Source organism: Macrosteles quadrilineatus, unplaced genomic scaffold (assembly GCF_028750875.1).
Source record: "Macrosteles quadrilineatus isolate MER2022 unplaced genomic scaffold, UCM_ALF_1.0 Scaffold_7__1_contigs__length_78375512, whole genome shotgun sequence".
Lineage (NCBI taxonomy): Eukaryota > Metazoa > Arthropoda > Insecta > Hemiptera > Cicadellidae > Macrosteles > Macrosteles quadrilineatus.
Window position 1 is genome coordinate 73135189 of NW_026542600.1, and position 26189 is coordinate 73161377.

General features: G+C 36.0%; 1 protein-coding gene across 2 annotated transcripts in view; it reads left to right on the plus strand.

The window, feature by feature from the left end:
* LOC128998557 (E3 ubiquitin-protein ligase LNX-like) overlaps window positions 1-26189 on the plus strand; it is a 325727-nt gene that overhangs the window by 64616 nt on the left and 234922 nt on the right. The window contains exon 1 of one of the 2 annotated variants that reach the window (XM_054424747.1): window positions 23674-23692. The exons of the other annotated variant lie outside the window; for it this stretch is intronic. The gene's annotated coding sequence lies outside the window, so the exon portion shown is untranslated. Of the gene's footprint in view, window positions 1-23673; window positions 23693-26189 lie in introns of those variants that run through there. 2 annotated transcript variants of the gene reach the window in all.

The window sequence follows — 26189 nt, forward strand, 5'->3', positions numbered from 1 at the left end:
TAAACACGAATTTGGGGTGGAGATGGGAAAAAAATTAAACTAAACGCATGGCTCAATCAAATCCTGGTTGAAGTTCGTTCGCTACGCTCACTCACCTTTAGGTTGGAGCTCGTTCGCTGCGCTCACTTGCCTTCAGATTAGCTCGTTCGCTACGCTCACTCACCTTTAGGTTGGAGCTCGTTCGCTGCGCTCACTTGCCTTCAGGTTAGCTCGTTCGCTACGCTCACTCACCTTAAGGTTGGAGCTCGTTCGCTACGCTCACTCACCTTTAGGTTGGAGCTCGTTCGCTGCGCTCACTTGCCTTCAGGTTAGCTCGTTCGCTACGCTCACTCACTTTTAGGTTGGAGCTCGTTCGCTGCACTCACTTGCTTTCACTTGGTTATTAAGACTTTAATATGCTTGAAATGCCATTTTATTTCCCGCATGCTAATTCTCTATTTGTTTAACATTGGGGATATTTTAAACCATGGGGGGGGGTGTTGAAATGAGAAAATAACAATTTTAATAATATTTAAGGTAATTTGAACCGAATACCAACACCGCTAAAAATTCCAATGTTCTATCGCTAATATGAGTGTGTAATTCCAAGGACACAACTATCGAAATGGGGTTTTTTGAGGGGGTTGGAGTATAGATAGGTGAAAGGCGCTATGGAACAAAATGTACACCATAAAATTTTGTATACAAAACATTTGTTTGTTTATATATAATCTTGCGTTTATATAATTTTTAATTGACGAGAATCTTCAAAATCGGTATTTTTTATTTTAACAAAAATTATCCCCCCAATTTTGAGGGTTAAGTATGGTGAGTGAAAATTCCGAAATCGGTTTAGGATAAACTTTAGGCATATTTAAAAACAAGTAATAGGTCAAACGTACCAAAAACGTATTTTAACCTACTCCAGGGCAGCCAACCCCCCAAAAAACAAGGAAAAATGGCAAAATTTCAAGTTTAAGCATGAATTTGGGGGTGAAGGAGTTAAGATGGAAAGAAATGTTAAATTACAAAGTTGTAGATCGTCAAAAGTTAGTACGTAAAGGTTCTCTCTGTTTCTTGACCAGACCAACGGTTGAGCCGCAACCGACGTTTAAACAAAAAAACATGATGAAAAATTCCAAAATTTTGTGTTTAGAGCGAAATATAGGGGGGAAGGGGTGGAGATAGAAAGAAACTTTATATTATGAAATTGTAGCTCGTTTAATTTTAAATACAGTAAGTGTGCTCCGTTTTTTGATTAAACCAACGGTTTAAGCACAATAAACGTTTTAAAAAAACGTCTTTTTCGCACTTTTCAAAAATCCGCCATTTTGAATTTTTTTAGGGGGGTTAAAATTTGAAAATGTGACTTTTGACAATTTTACTGGTGGTTTAAGACCGATACCTAAATTCGTGCCAAATTTCAACCCCGTAGCTATTCTAGAAGTGGGTAAGAATTTGTATACCTGATGAGTCAATGAGTGAGTCAGTTACACAAGGGGCTGTATATAATATAGACTCGCCTTGTGCTCGTCAATGAGTGAGTCAGTTACACAAGGGGCTGTATATAATATAGACTCGCCTTGTGCTCGCTGGGGGCTCCGCCCCCAGGCCCCCTTTTAATAGTAGCCGTGATGAGAAATGTTCACGGGGGACAGGATGTTGTCCGGAAACATTTTTGCGTAAAAGACGTAGTGATAACTTGGCAGTTGCGAAGTATTCCATATAGGGGTTGTTTAGTGCAAACCAAACCAGTCTTGACATGTAAGAGTCTCGATGTAGGGCCGGTGCTATGATAAATTAAATTTGCTTAGTCACAACCTCTAAAACTTTCTTCACATCAATAAGCATCGGTATAAATTCTTGGGAGTTAGAGTGAGGTAAAATAATATTTAAAAATAATCTTAGGCCCCCTTCGGGGGTGGGGGGTTGAAATGGCTCAATCAAATCCTGGTTGAAGTTCGTTCGCTACGCTCACTCACCATCAGGTTGGAGCTCGTTCGATGCGCTCACTTGCCTTCAGGTTAGCTCGTTCGCTACGCTCACTCACTTGCCTTCAGGTTAGCTCGTTCGCTACGCTCACTCACTTTTAGGTTGGAGATCGTTCGCTGCGCTCACTTGCCTTCAGGTTAGCTCGTTCGCTACGCTCACTTACCTTTAGGTTGGAGCTCGTTCGCTGCGCTCACTTGCCTTCAGGATAGCTCGTTCGCTACGCTCACTCACCTTTTGGTTGCAAATTAGCTATTGTCATAAATTTAAAAAAATAATAGTGCTGCACCTTGTTGCTAATGGTAAAATTTTATTAATGGGGATGAAAGAGGGGGGGGGTTAGAATGGGATTGGTTTAAAAATCTATAATTCACCTTACATCCATACTTTTATTTAGATCTCGTTTGCGTGTTTAAGCATGTTAATTTTCTATAAGGAATACGTTAAAAAAACGTTAAAAACTTACTTTTTTGAATGAATACCCGCCATTTTAAATTTTTCAGTACGTTTAAATTATAGAAGGTCACTCAAGGGACTTTCCTTTCAACGTTAAGACCATAAAAAGTACAAATATATGTACGAAAAGTCGTTTTAAAAATCAAAAACACGTAAGAAAATCGCGAATTTTCACAATTTTAGGAGTTAGAGCGTTTTTTGAAGGTGAAGGAGTCAGATTTTCGATATGACCCCTTCTTAGAGAAAACTGTCTTGTAGAAAATTTAATTCTGAACCTACGATTTTCCCTCAAATCGTGTCTAGCTCTTACCGTATTCGAGCTACAGCAGTTTTAAAAAAACATGTTTTTCCCAAAAATCTAGGGTTTTACGGGATTTCTTTTGGCAAGTTTCAGTTGGAAAAACTAAATTTTGGGACTTTCTGGGTGGTTTGGTACCCAGACAAACCTTCAGAAAAAATTTCAGCTCCGTAGCTACTCTAGAAGTGACAAAAATGTTTTTTTCTGTCGCAAAACGCCCATATTTTACCTACTGACGTTTACTTCTAGTTTGCTTGTCGTTACATGTTAATTCTCCATAAGAAATACGTTAAAAAACGATCTTTTTAATCGAAAATCCGCCATTTCGAATTTTTTTTAGTAGGTTAAAGTTATAGAAGGTCACTCTAGGGACATTTCTTTCAACGTTGGGAGCAATAAAAGTAGAAATATATGTGCGAAAAGTCGTTTTAAAAATTAAAAACACTTAAAAAAATCGAGAATTTTTACAATTTTTGGAAGTAGAGCGTTTTTTGAAGGTGAAGGAGTGCGAATTTCGATATGACGCCTTCTCTGACAAAACTGTCTTGTAGAAAATTTAATTTCGAACTCACGATTTTTCCTCAAATCGATTCTAGCTCTTACGGTTTTCGAGCTACAGCTGTTTTAAAAAAACATGTTTTTCCCAAAAAAGGGCGTTTTTAATGGAATTTTTTTGGGGGGGTTGCATTTTGAAAATGTAACTTTTTGGGATTTTCCTGGTGGTCTGGGACCAATACGGACCTCCACCGAAAATTTCAGCTCCCTAGCTACTCTAGAAGTGCCCAATATTTAGTATACCTGATCAGTGAGTCAGTGAGTTACCCAGGCCCCCTTTTTTGGTTGGGGGTAAATACAAATGGACCATTGCGCAAGTCACAAATTTGCCTAGTCACAACCTCTAAAACTTTCTTCACATCAATAAGCATCGATATAAAGTCTTAGGAGTTAGAGTGAGGTAAAATAATATTTTAAAATAATCTCAGGCCCCTTTCGGGGGCGGGGGTTGGTAAAATTTATCGGCATAAGAATGGACCCCTTGCGCAGTACAAATCACCAAAAATAGGGAAAATAAGGTAAAATTTCAGGTTTAAACACGAATTTGGGGTGGAGATGAGAAAAAATTTAACTAAACGCATGGCTCAATCAAATCCTGGTTGAAGTTCGTTCGCTACGCTCACTCACCTTTAGGTTGGAGCTCGTTCGCTGCGCTCACTTGCCTTCAGGTTAGCTCGTTCGCTACGCTCACTCACTTTTAGGTTGGAGCTCGTTCGCTGCGCTCACTTGCCTTCAGGTTAGCTCGTTCGCTACGCTCACTCACCTTTGGGTTGGAGCTCGTTCGCTGCGCTCACTTGCCTTCAGGTTAGCTCGTTCGCTACGCTCACTCACCTTTGGGTTGGAGCTCGTTCGCTACGCTCACTCACCTTTGGGTTGGAGCTCGTTCGCTGCGCTCACTTGCCTTAAGGTTAGCTCGTTCGCTACGCTCACTCACCTTTAGGTTGGAGCTCGTTCGCTGCGCTCATTTGCCTTCAGGTTAGCTCGTTCGCTACGCTCACTCACCTTTTGGTTGCAAATTAGCTATTGTCATAAATTTGAAAAAATAATAGTGCTACACCTTGTTGCTAATGGTAGAATTTTATTAATGGGGATGAAAAAGGGGGGGGGTTGAAATGGGATTGGTCTAAATATCCATAATTCACCTACTTACATTTAGATCTCGTTTGCGTGTTTAAGCATGTTAATTTTCTATAAGGAATACGTTAAAAAAGCGTTAAAAACTTACTTTTTTGAATGAAAACCCGCCATTTTAAATTTTTCAGTACGTTGAAATTATAGAAGGTCACTCAAGGGACTTTCCTTTCAACGTTAAGACCATAAAAAGTACAAATATATGTACGAAAAGTCATTTTATAAATTAAAAACACCAAAAAAATCAAGAATTTTCACAATTTTTGGAAGTAGGGCGTTTTTTGAAGGTGAAGGAGTCAGATTTTCGACATGACCCCTTCTATGAGAAAACTGTCTTGAAGAAAATTTAATTCTGAACCTACGATTTTCCCTCAAATCGTTTCTAGCTCTTACCGTATTCAAGCTACAGCAGTTTAAAAAAAAACGTGTTTTTCCCAAAAAAACTAGGGTTTTACGGGATTTCTTTTGGCAAGTTTCAGTTGGAAAAACTAAATTTTGGGACTTTCTGGGTGGTTTGGTACCCAGACAAACCTTCAGAAAAAAATTTCAGCTCCGTAGCTACTCTAGAAGTGACAAAAATGTTTTTTTTCTGTCGCCAAACGCCCATATTTCACCTACTGACGTTTACTTCTAGTTTGCTTGTCGTTGCATGTTAATTTTCCATAAGAAATACGTTAAAAAACGATCTTTTTTATTAAAAATCCGCCATTTTGAATTTTTTTTAGTAGGTTAAAGTTATAGAAGGTCACTCTAGGGACTTTCCTTTCAACGTTGGGAGCATAAAAAGTGGAAATATAAATGCGAAAAGTCGTTTTAAAAATTAAAAACACTTTAAAAAATCAAGAATTTTTACAATTTTTGGAAGTAGAGCGTTTTTTGAAGGTGAAGGAGTGCGAATTTCGATATGACGCCTTCTCAGACAAAACTGTCTTGTAGAAAATTTAATTGCGAACTCACGATTTTCCCTCAAATCGATTCTAGCTCTTACCGTTTTCGAGCTACAGCTGTTTTAAAAAAACATGTTTTTCCCAAAAAAGGGTGTTTTTAATGGAATTTTTTTGGGGGGGTTGCAATTTGAAAATGTAACTTTTTGGGATTTTCCCGGTTGTTTGGGACCCATACGGACCTCCACCGAAAATTTCAGCTCCCTAGCTATTCTAGAAGTGCCCAATATTTAGTATACCTGATCAGTGAGTCAGTCAGTTACACATGCGGTTGTATATTAATATGGACTCGCCTTGTGCTCGCTGGGGGCTCCGCCCCCAGGCCCCCTTTTAATAGTAGCCGTGATGAGAAATGTTCGCGGGGGACAGGATGTTGTCCGGAAACATTTTTGCGTAAAAGACGTAGTGATAACTTGGCAGTTGCGAAGTATTCCATAGGGGGGATGTTTAGTGCAAACCAAACCAGTCTTGACATGTTAGAGTCTCGATGTAGGGCCGGTGCTTTGATGAATTAAATTTGCTAAGTCACAACCTCCAAAACTTTCTTCACATCAATAAGCATCGATATAAAGTCTTAGGAGTTAGAGTTACTTAAAATAATATTTTAAAAATAATCTTAGGCCCCCTTCTGGTTGAAGTTCGTTCGCTACGCTCACTCACCTTTACGTTGGAGCTCGTTCGCTGCGCTCACTTGCCTTCAGGTTAGCTCGTTCGCTGCGCTCACTTGCCTTCAGGTTAGTTCGTTCGCTACGCTCACTCACTTTTAGGTTGGAGCTCGTTCGCTGCGCTCACTTGCCTTCAGGTTAGCTCGTTCGCTGCGCTCACTTGCCTTCAGGTTAGCTCGTTCGCTACGCTCACTCACTTTTAGGTTGGAGCTAGTTCGCTGCGCTCACTTGCCTTCAGATTAGCTCGTTCGCTACACTCACTCACTTTTGGGTTGGAGCTCGTTCGCTGCGCTCACTTGCCCTCGGATTAGCTCGTTCGCTACGCTCACTCACCTTTAGGTTGGAGCTCGTTCGCTGCGCTCACTTGCCTTCAGGTTAGCTCGTTCGCTACGCTCACTCACCTTTTGGTTGCAAATTAGCTATTGTCATCAATTTAATACGTTAAAAAAGCGTAAAAAACTACCTTTTTGAATGAAAACCCGCCATTTTAAATTTTTTTAGTACGTTGAAATTATAAAAGGTCACTCAAGGGACTTCTTTTTCAACGTTAAGACCATAATAAGTACAAATATATGTACGAAAAGTCGATTTATAAATTAAAAACACCAAAAAAATCTAGAATTTTCACAATTTTTGGAAGTAGAGCGTTTTTTGAAGGTGAAGGAGTAAGATTTTCGATATGACCCCTTCTTTGAGAAAAGTGTCTTGTAGAAAATTTAATTCTGAACCTACGATTTTCCCTCAAATCGTTTCTAGGTCTTACCGTTTTCGAGCTACAGCAGTTTTAAAAAAACATGTTTTTCCAAAAAAAACTAGGGTCTTAAGGGATTTCTTTTGGTGGGTTTCAGTTGGAAAAACAAAATTTTGGGTTTCTCTGGGTGGTTTGGTACCCAGACAAACCTTCAGAAAAAAATTTCAGCTCCCTAGCTACTCTAGAAGTGACAAAAATGTTTTGTTCTGTCGCCAAACGCCCATATTTCACCTACTGACGTTTACGTCTAGTTTGCCTGTCGACGCATGTTAATTCTCCATAAGAAATACGTTAAAAAACGATCTTTTTTATTAAAAATCCGCCATTTTGAATTTTTTTTGTAAGTTAAAATTATTGAAGGTCACTCTAGGGACATTCCTTTCAACGTTGGGAGCATTAAAAGCAGAAATATATGTGCGAAAAGTCGTTTTAAAAATTAAAAACACTTTAAAAAATCAATAATTTTTACAATTTTTGGAAGTAGAGCGTTTTTTGAAGGTGAAGGAGTGCGAATTTCGATATGACGCCTTCTCTGACAAAACTGTCTTGTAGAAAATTTAATTGCGAACTCACGATTTTTCCTCAAATCGATTCTAGCTCTTACCGTTTTCGAGCTACAGCTGTTTTAAAAAAACATGTTTTTCCCAAAAAAGGGCGTTTTTAATGGAATTTTTTTTGGGGGGTTGCATTTTGAAAATGTAACTTTTTGGGATTTTCCCGGTGGTTTGGGACCCATACGGACCTCCACCGAAAATTTCAGCTCCCTAGCTACTCTAGAAGTGCCCAATATTTTGTATACCTGATCAGTGAGTCAGTCAGTTACACATGCGGTTGTATATTAATATGGACTCGCCTTGTGCTCGCTGGGGGCTCCGCCCCCAGGCCCCCTTTTAATAGTAGCCGTGATGAGAAATTTTCACGGGGGACAGGATGTTGTCCGGAAACATTTTTGCGTAAAAGACGTAGTGATAACTTGGCAGTTGCGAAGTATTCCATAGGGGGGTTGTTTGGTGCAAACCAAACCAGTCTTGACATGTTAGAGTCTCGATGTAGGGCCGGTGCTATGATAAAATAAATTTGCTAAGTCACAACCTCTAAAACTTTCTTCACATAAATAAGCATCGATATAAAGTCTTAAAAGTTAGAGTGAGGTAAAATAATATTTTAAAATAATCTTAGGCGGGGAGTTGGTAAAAATTATCGGCATGAAGAATAGACCCCTTTCACAGTAAAAATCACCAAAAATAGGGAAAATAAGGTAAAATTTCAGGTTTAAAAACGAATTTGGGGTGGAGATGGGAAAAAAATTAAACTAAACGCATGGCTCAATCAAATCCTGGTTGAAGTTCGTTCGCTACGCTCACTCACCTTTAGGTTGGAGCTCGTTCGCTGCGCTCACTTGCCTTCAGATTAGCTCGTTCGCTACGCTCACTCACCTTTAGGTTGGAGCTCGTTCGCTGCGCTCACTTGCCTTCAGGTTAGCTCGTTCGCTACGCTCACTCACCTTAAGGTTGGAGCTCGTTCGCTACGCTCACTCACCTTTAGGTTGGAGCTCGTTCGCTGCGCTCACTTGCCTTCAGGTTAGCTCGTTCGCTACGCTCACTCACTTTTAGGTTGGAGCTCGTTCGCTGCACTCACTTGCTTTCACTTGGTTATTAAGACTTTAATATGCTTGAAATGCCATTTTATTTCCCGCATGCTAATTCTCTATTTGTTTAACATTGGGGATATTTTAAACCATGGGGGGGGGTGTTGAAATGAGAAAATAACAATTTTAATAATATTTACGGTAATTTGAACCGAATACCAACACCGCTAAAAATTCCAATGTTCTATCGCTAATATGAGTGTGTAATTCCAAGGACACAACTATCGAAATGGGGTTTTTTGAGGGGGTTGGAGTATAGATAGGTGAAAGGCGCTATGGAACAAAATGTACACCATAAAATTTTGTATACAAAACATTTGTTTGTTTATATATAATCTTGCGTTTATATAATTTTTAATTGACGAGAATCTTCAAAATCGGTATTTTTTATTTTAACAAAAATTATCCCCCCAATTTTGAGGGTTAAGTATGGTGAGTGAAAATTCCGAAATCGGTTTAGGATAAACTTTAGGCATATTTAAAAACAAGTAATAGGTCAAACGTACCAAAAACGGATTTTAACCTACTCCAGGGCAGCCAACCCCCCAAAAAACAAGGAAAAATGGCAAAATTTCAAGTTTAAGCATGAATTTGGGGGTGAAGGAGTTAAGATGGAAAAAAATGTTAAATTACAAAGTTGTAGATCGTCAAAAGTTAGTACGTAAAGGTTCTCTCTGTTTCTTGACCAGACCAACGGTTGAGCCGCAACCGACGTTTAAACAAAAAAACATGATGAAAAATTCCAAAATTTTGTGTTTAGAGCGAAATATAGGGGGGAAGGGGTGGAGATAGAAAGAAACTTTATGTTATGAAATTGTAGCTCGTTTAATTTTAAATACAGTAAGTGTGCTCCGTTTTTTGATTAAACCAACGGTTTAAGCACAATAAACGTTTTAAAAAAACGTCTTTTTCGCACTTTTCAAAAATCCGCCATTTTGAATTTTTTTAGGGGGGTTAAAATTTGAAAATGTGACTTTTGACAATTTTACTGGTGGTTTAAGACCGATACCTAAATTCGTGCCAAATTTCAACCCCGTAGCTATTCTAGAAGTGGGTAAGAATTTGTATACCTGATGAGTCAATGAGTGAGTCAGTTACACAAGGGGCTGTATATAATATAGACTCGCCTTGTGCTCGCTGGGGGCTCCGCCCCCAGGCCCCCTTTTAATAGTAGCCGTGATGAGTAATGTTCACGGGGGACAGGATGTTGTCCGGAAACATTTTTGCGTAAAAGACGTAGTGATAACTTGGCAGTTGCGAAGTATTCCATATAGGGGTTGTTTAGTGCAAACCAAACCAGTCTTGACATGTAAGAGTCTCGATGTAGGGCCGGTGCTATGATAAATTAAATTTGCTTAGTCACAACCTCTAAAACTTTCTTCACATCAATAAGCATCGGTATAAATTCTTGGGAGTTAGAGTGAGGTAAAATAATATTTAAAAATAATCTTAGGCCCCCTTCGGGGGCGGGGGGTTGAAATGGCTCAATCAAATCCTGGTTGAAGTTCGTTCGCTACGCTCACTCACCATAAGGTTGGAGCTCGTTCGATGCGCTCACTTGCCTTCAGGTTAGCTCGTTCGCTACGCTCACTCACTTGCCTTCAGGTTAGCTCGTTCGCTACGCTCACTCACTTTTAGGTTGGAGCTCGTTCGCTGCGCTCACTTGCCTTCAGGATAGCTCGTTCGCTACGCTCACTCACCTTTTGGTTGCAAATTAGCTATTGTCATAAATTTAAAAAAATAATAGTGCTGCACCTTGTTGCTAATGGTAAAATTTTATTAATGGGGATGAAAGAGGGGGTTGGTTAGAATGGGATTGGTCTAAAAATCCATAATTCACCTTACATCCATACTTACATTTAGATCTCGTTTGCGTGTTTAAGCATGTTAATTTTCTATAAGGAATACGTTAAAAAAACGTTAAAAACTTACTTTTTTGAATGAATACCCGCCATTTTAAATTTTTCAGTACGTTTAAATTATAGAAGGTCACTCAAGGGACTTTCCTTTCAACGTTAAGACCATAAAAAGTACAAATATATGTACGAAAAGTCGTTTTAAAAATCAAAAACACGTAAGAAAATCGAGAATTTTCACAATTTTTGGAGTTAGAGCGTTTTTTGAAGGTGAAGGAGTCAGATTTTCGATATGACCCCTTCTTTGAGAAAACTGTCTTGTAGAAAATTTAATTCTGAACCTACGATTTTCCCTCAAATCGTGTCTAGCTCTTACCGTATTCGAGCTACAGCAGTTTTAAAAAAACATGTTTTTCCCAAAAATCTAGGGTTTTACGGGATTTCTTTTGGCAAGTTTCAGTTGGCAAAACTAAATTTTGGGACTTTCTGGGTGGTTTGGTACCCAGACAAACCTTCAGAAAAAATTTCAGCTCCGTAGCTACTCTAGAAGTGACAAAAATGTTTTTTTTCTGTCGCCAAACGCCCATATTTCACCTACTCACGTTTACTTCTAGTTTGCTTGTCGTTGCATGTTAATTCTCCACAAGAAATACGTTAAAAAACGATCTTTTTTATTGAAAATTCGCCATTTTGAATTTTTTTTAATACATTAAAATTATAGAAGGTCATTCTAGGAACTTTCCTTTCAACGTTGGGAGCATAAAAAGTAAAAATATATGTGCGAAAAGTAGTTTTAAAAATTAAAAACACTTAAAAAAATCAAGAATTTTTACAATTTTTGGAAGTAGAGCGTTTTTTGAAGGTGAAGGAGTGCGAATTTCGATATGACGCCTTCTCTGAGAAAACTGTCTTGTAGAAAATTTAATTGCGAACTCACGATTTTTCCTCAAATCGATTCTAGCTCTTACCGTTTTCGAGCTACAGCTGTTTTAAAAAAACATGTTTTTCCCAAAAAAGGGCGTTTTTAATGGAATTTTTTTGGGGGGGTTGCATTTTGAAAATGTAACTTTTTGGGATTTTCCTGGTGGTCTGGGACCCATACGGACCTCCACCGAAAATTTCAGCTCCCTAGCTACTCTAGAAGTGCCCAATCTTTAGTATACCTGATCAGTGAGTCAGTCAGTTACACATGCGGTTGTATATTAATATGGACTCGCCTTGTGCTCGCTGGGGGCTCCGCCCCCAGGCCCCCTTTTTTGGTTGGGTGTCAGTACAAATGAGCCACGGGGGAGATGAGGTTGTCCGGGAATTTTATATTGTGTAAAAGACTCAGGGATAACTTTGCAGGGCAGGCCCCCGTTTTTAAGGGGGTTAGTGGGAATGTTCATGAGGGGTTGTAATACAGCAGCAGGAGGGGTTGAACATTGAAACCGTCACTTTTCAGGACTTTCCCGGTGGTTAGGCGTGGAGACACGTCATCGTGCAAAATTTCAACTTCCTAGCACATCTTGAAGTGCCCAAGGCAACTTTCAATTTTATTTCCTACTAGCTGGCCCGTCAGATGACGTCCAGTCCTAATGTGGTTTTATGTCAAATGCTCGTTCTTTTTTAAGATGAGCTCGTTCGCATGGCTCAATCAAATCCTGGTTGAAGTTCGTTCGCTACGCTCACTCACCTTTAGGTTGGAGCTCGTTCGCTGCGCTAACTTGCCTTCACATTAGCTCGTTCGCTACGCTCACTCACCTTTAGGTTGGAGCTCGTTCGCTGCGCTCACTTGCCTTCAGGTTAGCTCGTTCGCTACGCTCACTCACCTTTAGGTTGGAGCTCGTTCGCTGCGCTCACTTGCCTTCAGATTAGCTCGTTCGCTACGCTCACTCACCTTTAGGATGGAGCTCGTTCGCTACGCTCACTTACCTTTAGGTTGGAGCTCGTTCGCTGCGCTCACTTGCCTTCAGGTTAGCTCGTTCGCTACGCTCACTCACCTTTAACGTTAAGACCATAAAAAGTACAAATATATGTACGAAAAGTGGTTTAAAAATTAAAAAATCAAGAGTTTTTACAATTTTTGGAAGTAGGGCGTTTTTTGAAGGTGAAGGAGTCACATTTTCGATATGACCCCTTCTTAGAGAAAAGTGTCTTGTAGAAAATTTAATTCTGAACCTACGATTTTCCCTCAAATCGTTTCTAGCTCTTACCGTTTTCGAGCTACAGCAGTTTTTAAAAAACGTGTTTTTTCCAAAAAAAACTAGGGTTTTAAGGGATTTCTTTTGGTAGGTTTCGGTTGGAAAAACTAAATTTTGGGACTTTCTGGGTGGTTCGGTACCCAGACAAACCTTCAGAAAAAATTTCAGCTCCGTAGCTACTCTAGAAGTGAAAAAACAAATTTTTCTGTCGCCAAACGCCCATATTTCCCCTACTGACGTTTACTTCTAGCTTGCTTGTCGTAGCATGTTAATTCTACATAAGGAATACGTTAAAAAACGATATTTTTCATTGAAAATCCGCCATTTTGAATTTTTTTTAGTAGGTTAAAATTATAGAAGGTCACTTAAGGAACTTTCCTTTTAATGTTGGGAGCATAAAAAGTACAAATATACGTACGAAAAGTCGTTTTAAAAATTAAAAACACGTAAAAAAATCAAGCATTTTCACAATTTTTGGAAGTAGGGCGTTTTTTGAAGGTGAAGGAGTGCGATTTTCGAAAAACGCTTAATAGTGTCTTGTAGAAAATTTAATTCCAAACTCACGATTTTTCCTCAAATCGATTCTAGCTCTTACCGTTTTCGAGCTACAGCTGTTTTAAAAAAACATGTTTTTCCCAAAAAAGGGCGTTTTTAATGGAATTTTTTTGGGGGGGTTGCAATTTGAAAATGTAACTTTTTGGGATTTTCCTGGTGGTCTGGGACCCATACGGACCTCCACCGAAAATTTCAGCTCTCTAGCTATTCTAGAAGTGCCCAATATTTAGTATACCTGATCAGTGAGTCAGTCAGTCAGTTACACATCGGGTTGTATATAATATAGATTTTTCAGGTTATCACATAACCTATGATCACATCAGCTGATCCAAGACTTAATAATACGACAGTTATTTCAAATTAATTATTTAAAATATACTTGATCTGCATCTTTGGTTTCAAGAAGTAATAAAGTTTTTACTATGTATATAGTATGTAATGTGCTGCAGTTGTTTTGTTGAAACGCGATATTGATTGTTTAGTACAATTATAATTACAACTTGAATCATAGTTAACATTTATTTATCTGTGAAATTTATAAATATTAAAATTAGTTCTTTTAACGTTAGAATTAATCGTTTAACTTGCTTTTTCATCTTGAAACAGCCTTCTTAGGTTTCCTATGTTTGAGGTGCTGCGTTACTACTTTTCCTGGAGAATTGGATGGGCTGCATAATACATGTGAAGTAGGGCTTCAGTAGCTTACCTACTTGAATCTAGCTCATTGGAGGAGGATCTTTTACACATATACATGTATGTAATTGATTTATCATATATAGTTTTCCCATGTAAAAAGTACCCCATTGTATCCTCAGTTTCGAAATTTAACATACCATACCACGAGAGCCACAAGACAAGTGCAGTAAATTTAGTATGATTTCACAAAAGTTAGATTAAAAAGTAACTAGCTTATGCAAGATTCGAATAAACATAAAATAAAAATAGACGATTAAAAAAGAATGCAACGTGTAAAAAGGTTAGTCTGAAACACTGCTAAGGTCGCGATAAAACATACAATGAATGAAACATGAGTTTAAAACTTGCCTTTTCCGATCCAGATTCGGCTGTTGATGCGGAACATGATGCAAATGCTTATATTATTCTTTGACGAAAGTTAAGCGTTTCAACCTCAAGCTGGAAACTAGTACCACATCGGTTCAACTGAATAAGTGTCACATATATGCTATTTCAGTATTCATAAGAGTGATTGCTCATTTAGACAAATCTCTGAAATAACTAATTACTAATTATTAGATACGTAATTTAAAAAAATGTGTCTTTCAGTGGAAATGTATAGTATTTTTTCAATTATAAGCCATGAGTTCTGTAAACACTACAATGCTCATTTAACTTATTATATTATGTTCTGATTTTTTCAGTTTAGTTTATCCGTAAACATAATATACTGTATATAAATTAGTTTTGTTGAATGTTAATAACACATTGTTTGTTACAGAAAATTTAAAAACAACACCGTTTATAAGTTTAATTATTGTTGGGTTTAAGACATGGTAGATTTGGATGTCTAAGTTGATGAACCAAATCAAAACTAAAATTTAAAACTTAAAACAATCCAATCCGTAACTTTAATTTTGTAAACAAAATGCTTCTGGAATAGCAATAAATATCTGAAATGGTGTAAATACCTGGTTACGGTAATCCTTAAAATTCCATCAAGTAACTAGTTTGGGCACGAAATTTGCACCATCCTCAGGTTGTACAAGATCACATTTCCATTGCAGCCATCTTCTTCTGAAGACCTTCAATTTTAAAAACACGAAATACAAAAAAAAAAAAAAAAAAAACGAAGACACAGAACCAAGAAACGTTAACATATAACAATCAGCTGATTAAATCGGACACGAACTCGGTGGAAGTTCGCTTAGCTCTAGATTCGTCTCGGGTGAGAAATTGTACAAAAAAAATAACATGATAAGTACAGAAAACCAAATCAAAGGTGAAAATTCACAATAGAAAACCTCACAAAAAACTGTGTTATGTAAAAAACAAAAACCTTGAAATTAAACATTTAGTACAAACGGAGGTTAGAACACAATATAAGCGTCTGAAAAATAAGAACGCAACACAGCGTTTAACACAATAAAGACTCACCATTTAACCAGGTTCCAAATCTCAAAAAGTTGTGGAAATATTGATTTTACTAATCGTTATGGAAAATGTCATCAATAATGTTTGAAACATTTTACCCAAGGCAGCAGTTTAGGGGGAGCGGAGGGGAAAATTCAGGCCGAGAAAGGGAAGATGGTCAGCGACTGTGGTGTAATATATAAGCCATCCGGGGGCTTGTGAGTGTGTTAGGGCCCTTCTGTGGGTAATAGGTCCCAGAACAAGCACTATCCGTCACCTCTGTCCTACAAAACTGATTTTCTTTTTCTCAGAACTTTGGAGAAAAGCTGTTTTTATAAGGTTTCTTTGCCTCAACTTATGTTGAGTTTTTGGACTAAAAGTGTTCGTTTTTTTCCTTGTTGGAGTAAATAAATCATTTAATTGGTTTTTGGGAAACAAGTGAGGATATTCGTATTAACATTTAACCTCTTATTCTTTGACCTTTCTTCTTTATCTTAGAATACAACAAAGGCCGTCTTCTAAGACTACCTATAAGGACTATTTCTTTTAAAATCTTATTTTCGCTGTCATTATCACTTCTAAGTTACTACAGTAATTCGCTTATTGCTTTATAGCGAATTTCCCTATAGAGTAGTAGTTGTTATTATAGGTGGCACGGTAAGACCTAGGCCCGGGACCGGTTTTTTTTAAGTTTGCCCTGAGGCCAAAAACACCATTCGTTCAAATTGTTATATATGTTAAACACGTCCGTGAACGCGATAACTTGTTTAATTACTGTCCGATTTTGATGAAATTTGGAAAAAGGTGTGAGGTGGGATAAACTTGAATGAGTTCCCGAACCAGCATGATCGGACCATGGGAATGGGGTTGTACGGGGGTTTTATGGGGAAAAAATGGGTTTTCTCATTTTTGACCATCAAAACACAAAATTTTCCAATTTCTTTCTAGAACTTTTTAAAGAGCTTAAAAAACAAATTATGTAATTACATCAAGTGTTTTTGTACGGTTCTTGGTATTTGAACAAATTAAAAAAATGGTAAATTTAAAATTCCCATGTTATTCTTATGGAGAATATTGTAAAATGTTGTAGTTTGCTTAGGTATGGATACATTTTGATCAATCTTGGCAAATTTATTTATTTTATATTAAGCTATCTTTATTTTAATAAAAAAAACTTTTTATTAATATTCCTTGTAGCAGCAAACCTAGGCACTCATTAAATTTAATGTTTTTTTTTTAATTGATTTAAATGAAAATCAATTCAGACAAATGGAAATTCGCTTAGTCGGCAGGTTTGATGCGTCGGGGGTATTTTACTTTTGATTTGGTATTTTATTGTTTTTGTCGCCTGTTTTACACCGCTTGGTTTTCAATCTTAAACTTATATAATTTTTCATATTCTTAGAGCGTTAAACCTTGCAATTGATAGGAGTTATCTGCACAATTTTATATCACTGCAAACTGTTACTTGCTGTAAATAAATTAATTGAATCGCTGTATTTGTTTAATAAATTGAGAAGTGTTTTAAAATGTCTTATATTAATCCTTAAAAGATGATTTCGTATTAAAATTTAAGAATTTTCTAATATTGCTCGTAAATTGGTTTCTGTTGAAATTACTAAACATCTATATTCCTCTTTAGATGTTGAATACAATTGTGACGTATGGATTTTGTTTTGAGCCAAGAATACTGTACAAGTATTTTGCAGAAAGTATCACATGGAAAAATCAATCCGAATGTTATACTACCAAAGACTATACGGTAGAGAGTAAAAGTTTACTCTAGTCTGTGATACTCTTGATTGGTTTCAATAGGGTTTTTCATCGCCACCTTCTTTCTTTTTTAAAACCTGGCTCGTCAAATTCTTAGTTAGGTTAGGTTATTTTATTATATTGCATTTACCCTCGGCCTGCGCAAGTAACACACCGTAAAGACATTTAACTTGTCTCGCCGTACTAATCAGTAGCCTAAGGTGACGGAGTAGTAAAGGTAGGGGAAAAATAATAAAGAAGCAAACTGATTTTTAAAATGTTTCTAGTTCGTTTGTAAACAGCGACAACCCGAGAGAATTTCGGCCCAGATGTGATCCAAACGGAGTTATCAGTCCACGAAATTGAGATCCCGCGTCTTATGATGTCCATTTGTAGCCCGTCTCGTGCGGAAATTGAGTAGCGCTAGTAATTTCACTTCCGCAAGGCATTTTATTACAAATGCTAGGGCATCTTTCATTCACTTATATCAGAAATCGGGGTATCGAAAAGGAAATTTCCTGGCTGGCTGGATTTAAAGACTTGTATTGAATTTCTTGACTTGCATTTTACAATTCATTCATTGGTAGTTTACTCTTGTTTAGAACTTAGGTTTTGGGTGTAAGTTTTGTGATTTTTTCATGTCTGAGTATATTTTATTTGCAGATATAGTTGAACACAGTTAACAACATAAAAAATGTCGAAACGATATTTAGGCTACCTACTCAATTTCCCCTCGATTTGTTTAATCTCGGTAAAATAATACGCAAATTTCTTGTTGTTAGAACCTCTATACAGAGGGGTGCGAAAGTAAGTATACAGTACGAACAGGCAAACAGTTTGAACACGGGGAAGTGAGTGTTATTGTCAAGTACGACATTTTAAGAGTTAATTTAGGTGTCGTAATACTCTTAAAATAAATGGGAAAAGATTGGTTTTTGTATGAATGAATATATTTTTTATAAAAACAGTTTCTTACTGTATACCTACTTTTGCACCCCTCTGTATAACGAAATTCCTGCGACTGGACAAGGAACGTACGTAACGTTCAAAATACCGCCATCACAGAGAACCTCAAGCTCATGACTCCACTGTCTAATCGGATTTTCGTTAAAATATTTCCTCAGGTGTTTTCCCTATTTAAGCATAGGTTTAACAAGTTCTTAGGTTTATTGCTACAGGAAAGGACATTTTTTAGGTCAAATAGCAATAGTTTAGTATGGAATAAATAAACTAGCCAGATTTGAGCAAAACATATCCTTAAATAAGCAAACTACAACAGTTTACTTATTCGCGATAGGAATAAGATGGTAATTTCAAATGGACCTTTTTTGAATTATCTCTGTGTAAGCGCAAATAACCACTGTTATCCTCGAAAATTCGAGGATCGACAGTACAAAACCCCAATTTTTACCCTCATCAAATCTTCCTTAACACCTCGTTATGATTACCCTATCTTGCTGGTTCGCGAAATTATTTTTAAGTTAAGTTAGGTTTAGCTGATTGATCTAGTTATATAAATTTATCCAGCTCTGCTCTGTCGATTTAATAATGATTTAATTATAATGAAAAAATCGGTCCTGGGACTATTTCTTACCGCGCCACCTACGGCGATAGCACAGAGGTGTCTGTCGTAATAGCTTCTTCTCTGTCGGAAATCCGCTCAAAACTGTCGTGTGTCTAAGTCATATCACGACAGATAGGACAGATAGACAGATAGACGGATAGGAATCAGTATTGGTTGACAGGTTTATTCTGTTTCCGTTTAAAGTTTAGGTTACGCGGCGTGTGAGGGGATTTGTTTGTTATTAGTGATGATGAACGCTAAGTAGCCATGATGACGATTTTCAAAGCTGAATCTGAAGAGGATCGTGAACCTTTAAATCGCTAATGAGTTGGGCTTTCTTACAATAAAAAGTTGGTTTGAGTGACAGTGTGGATAAATCACAGCATTTCATGTTTCTATTCTACAGACTTGCTCAACATAACAGCATGTAAGTAGACCAATATTTGACTTTTCTGCAAGGAACGGGATGCACAAAGCCTAATTCATGTCACCAAACGAGTAACACTTGCAGATTAGGACATTTAATATTCTTGTTTAGTATTTCAGCTTAATGACATACTATGTTAATTTTACTTTTTGTACCTTTAGAAGGGTTATCTAGCTCTACATTTTGCCGTTGACTTCCCATACTTTGTTCGCCAGATGTCATATCACAATGTTTTCTTTTATCATCATCGCCTATAAAAATAACGTAAAATGTTTACAGTTGTACGATTTTACAAGGATTGTATAAGATGTAAGGTAAACGAGTTGGTCTGTAAACAGTGAACGAACCTTAACGAATTTTCAGATCTCCTAACCTTTTTTAATAATAAATGCAAATAATTGGTGTTGGCTTTAGTACGGCACTATTGTCATTATCACAAGGAAAAGCGACTTATATTAAAACATGGTTAACTTATCATTCTGATAAATAAAAATAAAACATAACCGAAGTTATTGTAGAATCCCACTAATATGGTATATTTGTTGTTTTAAAAATATAAATAAAATGTCTACTGAACATTTTAATAAAAAACGTATTTGATTCGATTTTCAATTAAAGAGGTGATTAAAATCAGCCTGTTTTCAAACATAATTATCAAACATCCATAAAAGTTCATTGTTGGTGTGATTATTTTACATAAATTAAGTCTTGAATGAAATGCGCACATTTGGAGCGATTAGAAGATGTCATATAGTTAATATGTTGCTATGGTTAACATTTGTCGTGCCAAAGCTCAATTATGTACTGAAATTAACTCCAGATAACTCTTTATTACACTTATGACTTAATGAATAAATGATAGGTTGCAAAGACTAAATGAAACCGTCAATTTAATTTAACGCTACCGTATTACTACATAACAGATAGCGATTTTTGATCCGAAAAATGATTTAACTTTTTATTATACATTGAACTTATATCAATTTGTTATCAAAAAATTAAATGTATTTTCTCTTAGTTATATGACCTAAATAGTTTATACTTCACTGTCACATCGCGCAGTTAAATTTATATAAAGAAATTAGCTTGTATAAAAAAACTATTTCCCCAATACATAATTTCCGGGAATACTATATTTTGAAATATGTCTCTAGTTACCCTAACTATTGTAATAAATGCTTCTCTTATTATATGTAACAATAATATAATTTTCTCAAAACCAAAATTGCAAGTTTTAAATGTCATAAGAGTAAATATGGGGTATGACGGTTTTTAAATGTTTAATATGTAGAAGTGTATTAACAGATATTATATAAAATTTGTTAAACAATATTATTAGAATACAATTAAATAATTTCCTTAGGCAAGTTTCAAACACAATACCCAGTTACCAATGTTAATTTATTCAAATAACTTTTATACTCGTGGATAAATTTAGTTAAATTTGAAAATTGGTTTCGTGAGTTGTTTTTTACAGCAAAACTAACCCTATTAAGGACTAACCATAAAAAACAGTAAGTATTACTTATATAACGAAACACTATTAATGACAAAGGACTGTGATATTTTGTTGCAATGGGGCATTTTAGATTGCAGTTTAATGAAGTCAACAAAATAACACGTACTGTTTGAGTGTTTATAGAATTTCCACTGTTGCAAGAGATAGATGCACATGATTTCATCGTCAGGGAAACGGCCCATTTAGCCTGTCTTCCCAATTTACTCGTCAATTGACATTTAAGTGTAGCAATTTGACGATTCACAACACATTTCCACGAGTACAGTGTTTATATTGTTGCAAAACTACATATTACGGGTCGCATGAAAAATGTTCATACATACGAATTCTGCGATTAATTCGAATGCAAATTTACTAATAAATACTTATATTTAAATTTATTGTGTAGCTCTTAGGTAACGTTTTTATTTAATTTAACGTTATATTAACCAATTATTAACTCCCTGTGGTGAAATATACTTCTATTTTCAATTATTGTTTACAGATTAGATTTTTGTTAGGGAGATTAGTAAAATCAACTACTGGATATACTGTAACTCTGCATACAAATTGCGTACGAATAATTGTGATATTTTCAAATCGGATTTCTAACTTTGTTCAGGATCTCGAGAAATTTTTAGAGGTTTTATGACAATTGGAAAACGTAACTCCATGTGGTTTTAGTGTTTTCAGAAAACAAATCTATTTGAGATAAGGGAAGTTGTATGTTGATTTATCTGGAATCTGTTAAGGAAGCCATGGGGGATTGAGTTGCGAGTTTGGAATCTTGCTTCAATTCTGCCTGAGGTATAGTATTGGAATATCCCCCACGCTTCGTACCGGCCACTATGTCGATTCGGATATTGAATTCTCCAGAAACTACTTACCAATGTTTAGCTTTTATTGTTGAATTTTAAATTATATTAACTGTATGGTATTATTTGACCACCGTACTTGATTGAAAATATACGTCACATTCTGATCTGTGTAAGTTCTTTATCTGCATACAACAATACAGATATTACCCCCCCCCCCCACCCGTCAAAAGGAAGTAAAACACGAATCGCAGAACTATCGGGCCACTCGATATAAAGCTACATTTTGCTCTTATTTTAAGGTCCTTATTTTAATCTCGTGTTTTGAATCGTGCTAACCCACCTAATAATCCTCTTAAATGGTAGTAGTTATATGACACATTTTAATAATTGCATCTTGTGTAAAACCCCGTTCAAAAATGAACATGTTTCTTACCTGTCTCCTCAATTTATTAAATCCAATTATTTGTTACAGTACTGAAGTACTGTCGTACTATGTAAGGTTTAAACTAAAATAGGTTTCATTTTAGACAACGTGTTTTATCGTTTCATCACAGAGTTTGAGAAATGTCTTGAACCAATGTTAAACAAATTAAACTTATAATCAACAGGTATTCGAACTGACGACTTTTAGATATCACTACTTTTGTATTTAGCTATCTAATGTGTTTGTTCACTAAATAATACCATCTTTGACTTCACAGTTATATTTAATAAAATGGTGGAAATCAAATACTGAGTTGATAAAAAGTTTATCATTTTTTCTTTAACCCCCTTAACTAATAAACTTAGCTTAATACTCCGTTATGATTTGTATAAAAAGAAACTTTATGAGTAAAATTTGAACTACGTCCAGCGGCGTAAATGGAGTATTTTAGTGCAGTGAATTTAATGGAAACAGTTTCTACTTCAAAGTAAATTTTATCACTAAAAAATCTGTACTAAGTTTATTCGACCTGAAATTGATCTTGCAAATCTTTAAAGGGGTCCGAAGACTACAGAATATACAGAATAACTCTGTACATTCTGATTTTTTGGCTAAAAATTTACTGGTTCACTTGGTGGAAGCTATGATAAATCATCGGGCCATGCGAAGGATTAGACTCGGCACCAGCTAAGTGATGCTGCACAACTGACGAAGGATCAGGAGATAAATTGTAACAATTGGAAGCCGGGGAACGTGCCAGCAAAAGCGGGTGCCAAAAAGAGAATATCTTCTTTCCATTCAAACAAAAAGTTTCCCGTCGAAACTTTATGGAGAACACATGGGAAAGTTGTCGATAGAAAAAAATGCATCCAGTACTTCTCTGTACTGATTTCTTAAAGGGAAAGAGGATTCATAAAGGAAAAATAGCTCACAGAAAACACCCCGAATTAAAATAAAACAAGTTGTAATATATTATTTAGTTAACATTTTGTTAAATATCCTTATTTATTCGAATATATTACTACCTGTGTGCAGAGAAGGCCTAATGTTAACATACATCGTCAAATACATCAACATTTAGTATTTGTCAAAATCTACTGAAGAAGTCAACTGCGGAGATTATCTAAACCTGTGAAGATACATTGTACAAGTAATTTGATACACTAAAAAGCAAGGTCACGCAACTAGTTTCAACTTCATGAAGAAGTCATCTTCAGGTGTCCAGGGGATGTCAAAATCACTTCATCAGAAGGTCGTCGATACACATATTGTACATTTACACACAAACACGCACATGAACACGAACAAGAACATAGTTACGTAAAAAAGGTACATTAACAACGATTATGAGACGAATCAAATGGTAACTGAGGGATGATGCGTCACGACCGGGTTGATGTAGCGGCTAGACCTTTTTTACGTAACTATGTTCTTGTTCGTGTTTGTGTGCGTGTTTGTGTGTAAATGTACAATATGTGTATCGACGACCTTCTGATGAAGTGATTTTGACATCCACTGGATGCCTGAATAAGATGACTTCTTCATGAAGTTGAAACTAGTTGCGTGACCTTGCAACTATTGGATTACATAGAAGCAGGTATTTAAACCAATCTATATATTTAACGTAATGCGGAGGCTAACATCAAAAATGAAATTTTAAAAGCATTCTCTAAATTATACTATTCTTAGAAAATTTGCAAATACTACACAAGTGCAAGAAAAGTCATTTAATGTCCACACTTGAGTGTTACGAAATTTACAAAGCAGTACAGTGCGAATCAGACAACGTACTGAATGAAAAAATTAATACTCAAAGAAATGCATTGTTCGACACCGTGATACACATGGAGAAGAGCACTGACGTCATGGTGCAAAGTACACCACAGACAAACCTCCATCCTGCAGTCGTCGCCCAGAATTAATCATATGCGTACGCGAGTTGTGGCCACCGCGACGACAATACCGATCGGTCTTTAAATGTATTAAATTTGTGTTTGTGAATTGTGCAATGACTGTTTATGTATATATTTAAGACGAAGCGATAGCGGATACCTGATGACACTGTGTTGACGAAACGCGTCGTAGACTACAATAATTTGAAACGGTAAAAGGTAATATTATTATTTATCTATTTTATAGTTTGTACACGCGCTTTATTGCTAACCCTTGCATTTATTGGAAATTTTGGAGTAAAATCAGGCAAAATTAAATTAGCTTAATCTGCAAGTTTACAGTGGCTGTAGTATATATGTAATAGTAGCTAAAAGTTTTCAATTTCAGCAACTCTCCTAAAAGAAATCATAATGTTAATGGACCAATTCATATCCACACGTACTCAGGAGAACAAAATGTAAATAACACTGTTGTGTTTTTATTATTATAGCTTGCTTGCTTAGGTCGCAAATGTTCTGCGCAAAATACTATTTACCTTTGTGGTTTAACATCGAATAATTTGGTAAGTTAGTCACGAATCATCAGCAGCGATGTTATGGGTTCGTATCCGGAGCCCCTGAACAATGAACATTAATCAGTACAGTCCACTCCTGTACTGTATTGGCTCACCCCTTGCTTTACTTGATACGTTCCACGAATCAGAAGGTGGATACAGGGTTGAAATAGGTCACAATACCGTCACCTGGAGTAAAGGGTCAAGACCCTTGCAAAAAGAATTGTAACGGAATGTATTTCAATTATTACATTTTTACACCTAAGTAAAACAAATCGGAACCATTATAAGAGCAATAGAGTAGTCGTGGTGTGCTGCGATTAACTGAATGCCGGTCACGGACCCCCAATGTTTTCTGATCACGTCGTCTCATCTTATTAGCATTTCTTTCAGCACTCACCCCTCGCGGCTGCCCTGTACTGCCCCCCCCCCTTCCCCCATTCACAGGCCCCTTTGTTTACTTTTTCAATGCTCTCTAATTCCGAAGTTCTCAATCTGTGGTGGAATACTCGTGGAATAATGATTAATGCTTGGACACGAATTCAAAGTATTAAACATGTACATTGTAATATGTGAGTTTTTGTTTTGACTATGTAATAAAACTGGAATTAATTTTGGTTACACATTTAAAAGTGCATTTTAACGTGGCGTATTTAGTTTGTAAGAAAAAATACAGTTATTTGGTTAGATTTAAATAGATCAGTGTTTCTCCAAATTTAAGCTAGGTATTTATCTTAGTTTAAACTAAACCACCTCTCGACTTGGTTTAACTACTAGGGATAAAATAAACTAGTGAAATAATAGTTCAAATTAGTTATTTAAACAGTAACATAACATAAAATAATTACAAAAAAGTAGGTGTTAAAACAATAATAATTGAAGCAACTACAAATTCATTATGTCGAAAGGCTTGGCTTAGGACTAGCTTATTATTGTAAAGGCCTAATTAAGTCAAGTTTAATTTTTTTATTACGTTTATTAAGTTTTTTATTTGTACATTTAAATTGTTTAAGTATTTTTAAGTAAGGCTACTATTAATTGCAGTGCCTTAACTCAAATGGAAGAATTAATAGACATTTTTGAAGAAGTAAAAGATGAATCTTATGACAGTTTAGTACCTAAAAGAAGAGGACCTACTAAAATAATTCTTGTTATAAAATAAAATAAACCATGTAACATAACCTTAAACAGTGATGACTTAAGGATCGAGTTTTAAATGATAGGCTGGATTAAGTCTAGCTGCATTTGCACTTTGCTGTATATTCCACTGAGTTGTAGCGTTGAAGGAAACACTAAACCGAAGATTCCTCAATCAGGATTGCCAACGGCTTGAATCGCCGTCTATCGAAGTCAGTAAAATGTTGTAGAAACCGAACACACATTTTAAAAATGAACCAGATTATTTACCCCATTTCGGGGAAACCAGGCTTTAAAGTCACATAATCGGTTAAAACATGCAACCAAGTACATGGCGCTGATGCGTGTTTTACAAATACTTAAACTCTATGATTCGATTTGAAAACATTCATAAAAGTATTTTGACTTCAGTGCTATGGGGATGTTGAACATATGGCATTTACATATGGTTTGAGATTTTCTATACGAAAAGTCTCTGGAATGGATGGTTGAAAATAAGATGATGAATAATTGAACAAAATAAACCTTTTATTCCACTAGCAATAATACAAAAAATACACTACATTGCATAATTTAAATCTTCTTTAAAATACTTGGACCTATGTAAATAATGAAAAGGTTATCATAGTAAATAGCTTATATAGTCTAGATGAGAACAGGTAATCCAGGGTGTAAGCTTAGAATTGATTTATAAAATCTGTAAAGGAATGTTATTTTATAAATTAAAATTTATACTCGGATCATAATGATTGAAAACATAATCTCACGAAAAGATGGTAAATATTTTTGATCCTAGATTTGAACTAGTTTATTTATAATCATGGAAAAGTTGTAAAATAACATTTTAGTCAACACAGAATAGAAGGTCATACTTGCTTTTTTTACTACAGAACTGTGATTTAAATCCTCACCTCTTTATTGCAGCTTGAAACGCAACATAAATCACATTTCAAACTTAAAGCAAAAAAATACTTTGTTTACTTTTAATTATACGTATGGAAACAAGAAGACTACTAACAATTAAA